Source organism: Elephas maximus, chromosome 27, assembly GCF_024166365.1.
Source record: "Elephas maximus indicus isolate mEleMax1 chromosome 27, mEleMax1 primary haplotype, whole genome shotgun sequence".
NCBI classification, from domain to species: domain Eukaryota; kingdom Metazoa; phylum Chordata; class Mammalia; order Proboscidea; family Elephantidae; genus Elephas; species Elephas maximus.
Window position 1 is genome coordinate 27,676,011 of NC_064845.1, and position 12,041 is coordinate 27,688,051.

General features: G+C 44.5%; 1 long non-coding RNA gene across 2 annotated transcripts in view; it reads left to right on the plus strand.

Annotated features, from left to right (window-relative positions):
• Positions 1-12,041, plus strand: part of LOC126068364 (uncharacterized) — a 149,470-nt gene that overhangs the window by 52,134 nt on the left and 85,295 nt on the right. For both annotated transcript variants that reach the window (XR_007515643.1, XR_007515644.1), the window contains one exon: positions 1,707-1,927. This is a non-coding gene — a long non-coding RNA (uncharacterized LOC126068364). The remainder of the gene's footprint in view (positions 1-1,706; positions 1,928-12,041) is intronic.

Genomic DNA, 12,041 nt, shown 5'->3' on the forward strand with positions numbered 1-12,041 from the left:
CTCCTTCCCTGACTCCTACCGACCCCTGTCCCAAATGGACCCTGCCCCATCCAAGAATTTTCTGCCTCATCAGTTCTGTCCACATTTCCTCCAGGCCCCCGTTACCAGGGACCCCATGAGGACAAGGGCGGGCATGGCCAGGGGGATGATATGACCTTGGGTAGGGGTGTGGGGCTGCCCAGGTGGGATCGCAGTGGTGGTCTGGCCTGGATTGGCAGCCCTGGGCCACCTTGTGTTACCTTTGGATTGTTTTTGGTGAATGGCTTGAACTTCCGTTGGGGGGGTATGAGACCATGTCTCAGCCTTGGTGAAAGTGTCGAACTCCTGCGTCTCTCAAGCTTTGCTACAAGGGAAGATGGGAGACAACAAGAAAACATGTTCCTAGCTTGAGTGTCTCCACTCAAGTGAGCTGGGTAGGGGGCTGGTTACCAGGGTTCCAAGTTCTGTGTACTCTGTCATCAAGGAAGTGAGGTCATGTCCTGGACTCCTGACTTGGGCCTGATGTCAGTTAAGACTTCCCCCAAATCCCCTCTGCACTGCAGAATGCTCGCCTGTCCCCATGCCATCTCCATAACTGTACACAGTGACACCAACACAGCCCTCCCCCCACCCCCAGAGCTTGTGGAAGGCTTGGGTGTAGCCAGGACCCCAGCTCTGAGCATACAGAGCTGGGTTCAGACAAAGCTCATCCCTCTCAATCAGTTTGTGACCCTGGACAAGTCTTTGTGCTTCTCAGAGCCTCCCCAGTCCTCCTACCCAGACAGTAGGGAACATTCTAGTGTCTTCTTCCTAGACACCTCATCAGGTGTATGTGAGATAACACCTATAGAACCCGTGGGCTGCCATTACCTGAAGGTAACCAGGGGTGGATTATCTAATAGGCAAGGTAAGCATAGGGCTTACCTGCTTACTAGATCATCTGTAGTGAACATTTTCACCTTTTCATATTTTTTCACCACATCTAGTACTCTGCATCTAGGTGTGGCTGGCATCTATCTCTCCCAACCCCAGAGCACCTTCCTACAGAATCAAAGCCTCTTTTCAAGTATACATTCTCTGATGGGGGGCAGGTGACCGTGAAAGCAAGGTAAACACAGGTCTACTTGTGCTTACTTACTAATCTGTAGTGAATAATTTCACGTGGGTTTTGCTACATCAGAGATGTGGTGTTCACCGTGCTTATGTTGCCTATTGGGTAATCTGTCCATGTAGCTAATGAACAAACTCAGAGTTGGAAGAATTTCAAGCAGGGGCGGGAAGCACCAGGGAGTACATCTCCAAACAGGGCTGGGCTCAGGTGCTGTGAACTTGGGAAGGTCGCTTCCACTCTCAGTCTCATTTCCCAGTCTGCACTAGGATGAGGTTGGAACTAAATGAATGTCAGATATCATCACCCTCTGCGTAAAACCTTCCAGTAACTCCCATTATATACAATCTGACCCAGTGTTTCATCTCAGACTAGGGGGTGGGCAACCTGTACAGCAGCTCCCAACAATCCTAACTCCTGGTCTCCACATCCTGTGTGACCACGTCCCCTCACTTTGGATTGGACTCAGGGACTTGTTTCTCAAGAGTGTTGTTGTTAGGTGCCACTGAGTCGATTTCAAGTTATAATGACCCCATTTGAGGCAATGTTTCTTGGCCCTCTTTTATTCTCTGTTTCTCAGTCATCTCTCTGTCATTTATTTCTCTCTCTCTCCCCCCAGGAAGGAGCTGTGACGTATGACCTGCCCATGGAGAGACTCATGTGACAAAGACCTGATTGGAGGGTCTTGATCAACAGACAGAGAGGAAGTGAGGCCCCCCAGACCAACAGCTTACAGAGTCCTGCTCATAACATGGAAGTAAGTAGGGAGCAGATCCTCCCCGGTCAAGACTCAGTTGAGCCCACAACCACAGGGTCCTGAGAACTTGGGGCAGTCACCAGGTAAGCCATGCCTGCATTTCTGGCCCACAGAGACTGTGTGCTGTGTTGTGTCGTGAGTCATTAGTTTTGGGGGTGTTTTTTATCACAGAGCAGGAGATAACTCCTCCAGCCTACCAGGTCACGGGTCCTGGACCTGTTCTCCTCCTCCCTGCCTCCTCTCCTCCTCGGTTCCCTCTAGGCATAGTGGCTGCATTTCAACTCCCTCTTTGGAAAAACTCACGTCTGCCTCCCAGTCTCTGTACCAGCTGTGTCGTCTCCCTGGCACACAAGAGCAGGGCTGGTCCCTCCTGTCATTCTGGTCACACAAAAATGTCACCGGAATGAGGCCTTTTGGAGCATGCCCCAGTCTTATCTCACAGCACCCTACATTATCTTCTTTATAAAATATACTCTTTTCTTTGCATGTATTTGTTTCCATTCTTTTATCGATCTTCATGTCTCCTGGGGACAGGGACCACATGAGTCGTTTTCAGAACCAGCTCCTGGACCACCTGCTGATATCGATCCCACCCCTGCACTAACACTGGAGCTCCATAGTGCACCATGTGTTCCGTTACCAACATCAGATGGACAGGGAGCTGGAGGGGTAGATTTCAATCCTGGGCCACCTCCAGAAATGGCTCCCCAGACCATTTGCTGATACCGATCCTGCTCCTGCTAAACATCAAAGTACTATAGAGCACCAGGTCCTCCTATCCCACCTTCACCTGTTTGGGGTGAGCAGGATAGGCGGGGAGGGGCGGGATGGGGGTAGTCTGGGGTTCACCCCCGCCAGGGAGCCCTGCTTCTGAGGTAGTCGCAGACCCAGGCTCAGCTACACCTCTTGGTGCCTTGGTTTCCCTCTTGTAACTTCTTACACACCTCTACATCCTCCCCACTGTGGAGATGGGGCCCCTGGAGGGAGTTGCCCATCTGGCAGCCTTGCCTCTGCCTTTGTTTCCCACCCAGAGGGATGCTGGCAGGTAAAGAGTGCTAGTGGTGAGGTGGGGGCGATCTAGATGCTAGATCTGGGCTGCGGCCCATCAGCAAGTAGTTTTAATACAGCGAGAAAATGAAGGAAAAAAATGCAGGGTCACATTAAAGTAGCCAAGGCCTTGGGACTCGAACCTCTGAAGCCTTGGGATGCGCACTAATCCCGTGGCTGTGAGTGAAGCTGAATTGCAAGCGCAGCTGTGCAGAAGTGCTCTCTGCCCCGGTGCAGGCGGGGTGGGGGCGGCGTGACCGGGGGACTGAGCCCAAGTGCTGCCCAGAGAAGCTTCTCTGCCCGCTGGACCTGCAGGCGAGTCCTCAGCCCAGGTTCACCACAGCTGGGCGCTCTGAGTGGGCTGAAGGAACCCAGAGATTGGTTAAAGGGCAAAAACTGTTCTAAGCAGTTGGGCACTGGCGGAGCAGGTCTAAATGAGACTCTTAACTGATGACTGGTAAATTGTGAGGAAGGAAATGCGTGCAGTGAACCGCAGACCAGATGAGCACACTGAGATTCTTGTTCAAGAAGACAGATTTTTTTGTTGTTGGGGGGGAGTGGGTGGGGAGTTGCTGTAAACTGAGGGTTTTCTGGGGCTGTTCAAGAGGGAAATTAGTTATTTTCTGCATGTTACTAGGCTGTAGTGAGAGGAAGGCAGCGTCTAAATTAAGCCTCTTCAGACTTCTTCAGTTCTTTGAAAAGTGTGTGTTTGAAGAAGACCATTTGGCTGACAGAAGAGGGATGTGTGGGAGGGAATATCTCTTGTAAACCATGGTTTGAAAAGGGGAGGTGTGTGCAGGAGTTTAAGAGCAGATTAAAACTGCAAGGTATCCCCTACCTCTCTCCTCCATTTCCCCAGACCTGCAATAGCATCCTTATAGTGAAACATCAAAAGTCCCTTCAGTTTTCCAGTGGTTAACTGGTATTAATTTTACTGTATTCTGGAGTTTCAGTGTAATCCACTTAGAACTTATTCTGGCATAAGATTGACAAAGATCTTTATTTACCTGATTCCTTGGAGACATCCTGATACCTCTTCAAAGCCCTTTTTTTCCTCTTCTCCCTACAGATTTGTTTCTTTAGGAAATAGTACGATTTTCAGACAAGTAAGACGTACTCCAGAGATGGATTATCCAATGAGCAAGGTACACATGGGTTTACTTGTGCCCACGTACTAGTTTATAGTCAAAACTCTGCCTGGTTTTCACCACATCAAAGATGTGATAAACCCCCTGTGAAATTGTACACTACTGATTAGGAAGTGAACACAATTAAGCCTGTTGCACACCTTGCTTACTGTAATCCCGTGAGTACCTTGCTTACTGATTAATCTGCCCCTGCATCGTGGCAAAATGTCTGTACTTGATGGGAAATCAATTAGCTTGGCAAGTTAAAAAAAAATTGAAGAGGGAGCGCCTACATTTGTTAGGGAGGTGAGAATTCTGAGGTGAATGAAAGTAAAGGAAGTTGCTGCGAAGCCCAAGCTTGCTGGGAACATAAGAGCTGTCCCTAGTGAAGTGAAATATAGGTTGTCGGCTAATAGTTTGGAACACAAAGCTGATTATTGGGAATAACTTAAAATTTTGCCTAAAATTTTTAAATTGGTATTAGTGATGCTGGGGGAAGGAATTCTGAAGGTTGAGAGAGGTGGTATAACTACAAAAAGTATATGCTTTTAGGTCTAAAGAAAAAAAAATGTCATTTTTGTCAAGCAGGGCATCTGTGGATTACGAATGAGTTCTGTTCCTAAATCTGTCTTTGAGCTGAATTTGTACATAAGTCGGAACAGTTAGGCACGGGTTGTATCTAATGTCAGCTAATCAAATGTTTCTCTCAGCATGTAGTGTTCCTTTTCTATACATAAAGAATCATTTCCAGCTACACTAAAGTATCTCTAACATGATAATACGGTAATAATAACAGTGTTTTAACATGCTTCCTGAAGTAGTGCCAGTTTATTATTACGAACCATTGTATATACCTCAAATTTTTAAAATAAATATGCTTTACGGGGATTGGTTTGTAACTATAGATTGCACGTTAGTACGACGTTTGTAACTGGGGACTGCCTGTGAGAACTACACAGAGGGCGTGCAGTTCTTCCGTTCAGCCTGTGGAAGGGGCTGTGGAAAGGTTGAAAAAGACTAATCAGGTTAAGGAAGGGAAACCAGGAAGATCTGCAGGCTGAGTGCATCTTGAGGGACACGACATGTATCAGTGACCTATAGCACAAGGGTTTACTCTCTGAATCAATGAAAGCTCACTTGTGTTACTTTCAAAACAACAACAAAATCATTTCCTTTCTGTCCCTTGGGTTAGACGTGGGGAGGATGGAGAGCGAATGAAAGAGATTAGAGTCCGACCTGCATGCCTAAGCATTAGTGTCCCTTGAGAAGGAACTGTGTCACACTGTGTACAGGTAAGAGCCTTCACATTGAGAGGGGTCTGAGCACCTTCCTTAGGATGTGAGATAGAGCTAGATAGCAGAGCCTCAGGTGGGGGCCGGGAGTGCTATTATCTGATACTGAAGCAGTGGGGGAAACAGAGCCAGGAAATGTTGAATTCAGTGAGGCTCTTGCATTTGGAACATTGAGGAGGCATTTCCAGGCAGAAGTGCCTCATTGTTGGCCAGCCTGGCTTTGCTTTACGTGGCTTCCAGACGACCTGTGAGTCACAATGGAGGCTCCTGTGGAGGTTACACATCTCAGGTGGTAGCTTATGCTCATAATGTGGCCTAGAAAAGAAAGGCTCCCAAAGACAGAAATCTAGGCCGCCATTGCTGTCTCCCTTAGGCTTCCAAAAAGCAGATTGTGCCCTCCCTACCAGCAGGTGGCACTGCTGTCTCTGGGAATTCCTGGAGGAGATGAAATAATGGAGCTGGCAAACCAGCAGTATGTAGCATCTAGTCTAGAAGATCTTGAGAGGCTTTGTGAGATCTCAGTCAAAGAGAAGCTCAAAGAAAATAGTTGTGAAAGGTTGGAATAATGGATGTTGTTTCTATAAGGTTGGAATAATGGGTGTTGTGGGGACTGAGGGATAGTTGTGGTCACTTTGCTGGTTTTTTTTTTGTGTGTGTGTGTGTAGTGGGGGAGAAGGCGGGATGTAACCTAACAATTAAGCGTCATAATACAAGTTTCGAAAGCACTTTGTGTAAATTGGTTAGTCGCATCTGAAGTTGAAATCATGATTCAATCAAAATGCCCAACAACTTCATAACTCCTAATTCTTTGTGTGTAAAGCTAGTCTATACACACGGCTGGGATTCTGGAAATACACATGTGACTTTTAAACCTGAACAATATCCAGTAATTACATGCCCTGAAGGAAGGGGTGAGAGTATTAGTAAAAATACTGTTGGTTAGTTAGTCACTATCCTTCAGGGGTGGCACAGAAGGCAGATCAAAGTTATTCTGAAATCAGTTTCTTCTAAAACTTGAAACTTCCTAATAAGTGTGGATTTTCCTAAATTCTGTCCTGTTGAGATTGTGTTCACAACCCAAAGCTTGAACATTGGTTTTATTGACCTTACCAGCCAGGGTTCATTCAGTCATCCATTCTCTCTTTGGAAATAACTAGATGGCCGTCCGTTGGGTTGAATTTTGTAGACATGATGTTTGAGGGAGATGGGTGCTGTCGCCAGTGATGGGGAGGTTACAGTGTATAATGAGGCCCTCAGCTTTGACCCTGACCCAGGGAGAGGACACTGCCTTTGGTTCCAGTACCCCAGCCACCTGCTTCCTCTTGCAGTTCGTATTCTGTGCTCAGCTTATTCGAGGTTTATTTCTGTCTCTCTTCAAATGAACTGATGAGCTTGTTTTTACTACTGATGACGAATCCTAAAATTCTGCTGGTGCTAGCTCAACATTATTAGTCATTAGGGAGATGCAAATGAAAACCATAATGCCATATCACCTCACCCCCTCTAGAATGGCTCTAATAAAAAAAAAGGAAAATCAGAGGTGTTTGCAAGGATGTGGAGAAATTGGAACCCTCGCTCATTGCTGGTGGGAATGCAAAATGCCACAGTCGCTGTGGAAAACAGTTTGGTGGTTCCTCAAAAAAGTTAAACATAGAACTATCATGTGAACCAGTAGGTTCCAATCCTAAGTGTATGGCCCAAAGTATTGACAGCAGGGATGCAAACAGCAACCTGTATACCAGTGTTCATTGCAGCACAACTCACAATAACCAGAAGGTAAAAATAAGGGAAATGTCCATCAAGAGGTGAATGGATAAAGAAAATGTGGAATATACATAAGAATGGGCTATTACTCAGCCATCAAAAGAAGTGAAATCCTGATTCATGCTCTGACGTGGATGAACCTGGAAAACATCATGCTGCACAAATAAGTCAGTCACAGAAAGATACTGTATGATCCCTCTTACATGAAATAGGCAGATTTGTATAGAGACCAGAGGTTATTAGTGGTTGGCAGGGGTGGGAGGGAGGAGAAAGGGGGAAGTCAGTGCTTAGGGGCCACTGAGTTTCTGTTAATGGTGGTGGAATAATTTGGAAAAGGATGGTGGTAATGGTTGTACAACATGTTGGATGTAATCAGTATAAATGAATTGTACATGTAAAAGCTGTTAGGGAAAAAGCCCTGCTAGTACTACATAGCAGTAGTCACAACAGCTTGTTAACATTGCCTCTTTTTTATATATATATAATTTTTATTGTGCTTTAAGTGAAAGTTTACAAATCAAGTCAGTCTCTCACACAAAAACTTACATACACCTTGCTACATACTCCCAATTACTCTGCGCCTAATGAGACAGCCCTCTCCCTCCCTCCACTCTCTCTTTTCATGTCCATTTCACCAGCTTCTAACCCCCTCTACCCTCTCATCTCCCCTTCAGGCAGGAGATGCCAAGAAGCTCACTCCTCACCAGCATCCGTCTCCAACCCGTTGTCCAGTCCAATCCATGTCTGAAGAGTTGGCTTTGGGAGTGGTTCCTGTCCTGGGCCTACAGAAGGTCTGGGGGCCGTGACCACCAGGATCCTTCTAATCTCAGTCAGACCATTAAGTCTGGTCTTTTTATGAGAATTTGGCGTCTGCATCCCACTGGTCTCCTACTCCGTCAGAGGTTCTCTGTTGTGTTCCCTGTCAGGGCAGTCATCGGTTGTAGCCAGTACCATCTAGTTCTTCTGGTCTCAGGCTGATGTAGTCTCTGGTTCATGTAGCCCTTTCTGTCTCTTGGGCTCATAATTACCTTGTGTCCTTGTTGTTCTTCATTCCACTTTGATCCAGGTGGGTTGAGACTCATTGATGCATCTTAGATGGCTGCTTGCTAGCGTTTAAGACCCCAGACGCCACTCTTCAAAGTAGGATGCAGAATGTTTTCTTGATAGATTTTATTATGCCAATTGACGTAGATGTCTCCTGAAACCATGGTCCCCAAACCCCTGCCCCTGCTACGCTGGCCTTCCAAGCATTCATTTTATTCAGGAAACTTGTTTGTTTTTGGTTTAGTCCAGGTGTAGTGACCTCTGCTGTATTGTGTGTTGTCTTTTCCTTCACCTAAAGTAGTTCATATCTACTAAATAATTAGTGAATACCCCTATTCTACCCGCCTCCCCCGTCTTGTAACCACAAAAGAATGTTTTCTTCTCAGTTTAAACTATTTCTCAAGTTCTCATAACAGTGGTCTTACGTACTATTTGTCCTTTTGAAACTGCCTAATTTCACTCAGCATAATGCCTTCCAGTTCCTCCATGTTATGAAATGTTTCACAGATTGCTCACTGTTCTTTATCCATGTGTAGCATTCCATTGTATGAATATTCCATAATTTATTTATCTATTCATCCATTTATGGGCACCTTGGTTGCTTCCATCTTTTTGCTATTGTAAACTGGTGTGGTAAACATGGGTGTGCATATATCTGTTCGTGTAAAGGCTCTTATTTCTCTAGGATACATTCCGAGGAATGGGATTGCTGGATCATATGGTAGTTCTTTTTCTAGCTTTTGAAAAAGTGCCAAATTGATTTCCAAAGCGGTTGTACCATTTTACCTTCCTACCAGCAGTGTAGAAGTGTTCCAGTCTCTCCACATTCTCTCCAACATTTATTTTTTTGTGTTTTTGGATTAATGCCAGCCTTGTTGGAGTGAGATGAAATCTCTTTGTAGTTTTTTTTTTTTAACATTTATTGAGCTTCAAGTGAACGTCTACAAATCAAGTCAGTGTGTCACATGTAAGTTTATATACACCTTACTCCATACCACCACTTGCTCTCCCCCTAATGAGTCAGCCCTTCCAGTCTCTCCTTCCGTGACAATTTTGCCAGCTTCCAACTCCCTCTCTCCTCCCATCCCCCCTCCAGACAAGAGATGCCAACACAGTCTCAAGTGTCCACCCGATACAAAATAGCTCACTCTTCATCAGCATCTCTCTCCTACCCACTGTCCAGTCCCTTCCATGTCTGATGAGTTGTCTTCGGGAATGGTTCCTGTCCTGTGCCAACAGAAGGTTTGGGGACCATGACCACCGGGATTCCTCTAGTCTCAGTCAGACCATTAAGTCTGGTCTTTTTGTGAGAATTTGGGGTCTGCATCCCACTGATCTCCTGCTCCCTCAGGGATTCCCTGTTGTGCTCCCTGTTAGGACAGTCATCGATTGTGGCCTGGCACCATCTAGTTCTTCTGGTCTCAGGATGATGTAAGTCTCTGGTTCATGTGGCCCTTTTTGTCTCTTGGGCTCATAGTTGTCGTGTGACCTTGGTGTTCCTCATTCTCCTTTGCTCCAGGTGGGTTGAGACCAATTGCTGCATCTTAGATGGCCGCTTGTTAGCATTTAAGACCCCAGATGCCACATTTCAAAGTGGGATGCAGAATGTTTTCATAATAGATTTATTTTGCCAATTGACTTAGAGGTCCCCTTAAACCATGGTCCCCAAACCCCCACCCTTGCTCCGCTGACCTTTGAAGCATTCATTTTATCCTGGAAACTTCTTTGCTTTTGGTCCAGTCCAGTTGAGCTGACATTCCATGTATTGAGTATTGTCCTTCCCTTCACCTAAAGTAGCTCTTATCTACTAACTAATCAGTAAAAAACCCTCTCCCACCTTCCCTCCTTCCCCCCCTCATAACCACAAAAGCATGTGTTCTTCTCAGTTTATACTATTTCTCAAGATCTTATAATAATGGTCTTATACAGTATTTGCCCTTTTGCCTCTGACTAATTTCATTCAGTATAATGCCTTCCAGGTTCCTCCAAGTTATGAAATGTTTCACAGATTCCTCACTGTTCTTTATCGATGCGTAGTATTCCATTGTGTGAATATACCACAATTTATTTAACCATTCATCCGTTGATGGACACCTTGGTTGCTTCCAGCTTTTTGCTATTGTAAACAGAGCTGCAATAAACATGGGTGTGCTTATATATCTGTTTGTGTGAAGGCTCTTATTTCTCTAGGGTATATTCCGAGGAGTGGTATTTCTGGGTTGTATGGTAGTTCTATTTCTAACTTTTTAAGATAACACCAGATAGATTTCCAAAGTGGTTGTACCATTTTACATTCCCACCAGCAGTGTATAAGAGTTCCAATCTCTCCGCAGCCTCTCCAGCATTTATTATGTTGTGTCTTTTGGATTAATGCTAGCCTTGTTGGAGTGAGATGGACTCTCATCGTAGTTTGAATTTGCATTTCTCTAATGGCTAATGATTGAGAGCATTTTCTCATGTATCTGTTAGCTGCCTGAATATCATCTTTAGTGAAGTATATGTTCATATCCTTTGCCCACTTCCTGATTGGGTTGTTTGTCTTTTTGTGGTTGAGTTTTAACAGAATCATATAGATTTTAGAGATCAGGCACTGGTCGGGATGTCATAGCTGAAAATTCTTTCCCAGTCTGTAGGTGGTCTTTTTACTCTTTTTGGTGAAGTCTTTAGATGAGCATAGGTGTTTGATTTTTAGGAGCTCCCAGTTATCTGGTTTCTCTTCATCATTTTTGGTAATGTTTTGTATTCTTTTTATGCCTTGTTTTAGGGCTCCTAACGTTGTCCCTATTTTTTCGTACATGATCTTCATCGTTTTAGTCTTTATGTTTAGGTCTTTGATCCACTTGGAGTTAGTTTTTGTGCATGGTGTGAGGTATGGGTCCTGTTTCATTTTTTTGCAAATGGATCTCCAGTTATGCCAGCACCATTTGTTAAAAAGACTATCTTTTCCCCAATTAACTGACACTGGGCCTTTGTCAAATATCAGCTGCTCATATGTGAATGGATTTATATCTGGGTTCTCAATTCTGTCCCATTGGTCTATGTACCTGTTGTTGTACCAATACCAGGCTGTTTTGACTACTGTGGATGTATAATAGGTTCTGAAATCAGGTAGAGTGAGGTCTCTCACTTTCTTCTTCTTTTTCAGTAATGCTTTGCTTATCCGAGGCTTCTTTCCCTTCCATATGAAGTTGGTGATTTATTTCTCCATCACATTAAGAAATGTCATTGGAATTTGGATCAGAAGTGCATTGTATGTATAGATGGCTTTTGGTAGAATAGACATTTTTACTATGTTAAGTCTTCCTACCCATGAGCAAGGCATGTTTTTCCACTTAATTAGGCCCTTTTTAGTTTCTTGTACTAGTACTTTGTAGTTTTCTTTGTATAGGTCTTTTACATGTTTGGTAAGATTTATTCCTAAGTATTTTATCTTCTTGGGGGCTACTGTGAATGGTATTGATTTGGTGATTTCCTCTTCGATGTTCTTTTTGTTGATGTAGAGGAATCCAAGTGGTTTTTGTATATCTTATAACCTGAGAGTCTGCCAAACTCTTCTATTAGATTCAGTATTTTTCTGTAGGATTCCTTAAGGTTTTCTGTGTATAAGATCATGTCATCTGCAAATAGAGATAATTTGACTTCCTCCTTGCCAATCCAGATGCCCTTTATTTCTTTGTCTAGCCCAGTTGCTCTGGCTAGGACCTATAGCACAACGTTGAATAAGAGCGGTGATAAAGGGCATCCTTGTCTGGTTCCCGTTCTCAAGGGAAATGCTTTCAGGCTTTCTCCATTTAGAGTGATGTTGGCTGTTGGCTTTGTATAAAAAAAATAGATGCCCTTTATTATGTTGAGGAATTTTCCTTCAATTCCTATTTTGGTGAGAGTTTTTATCATAAATGGGCATTGGACTTTGTGAAATGCCT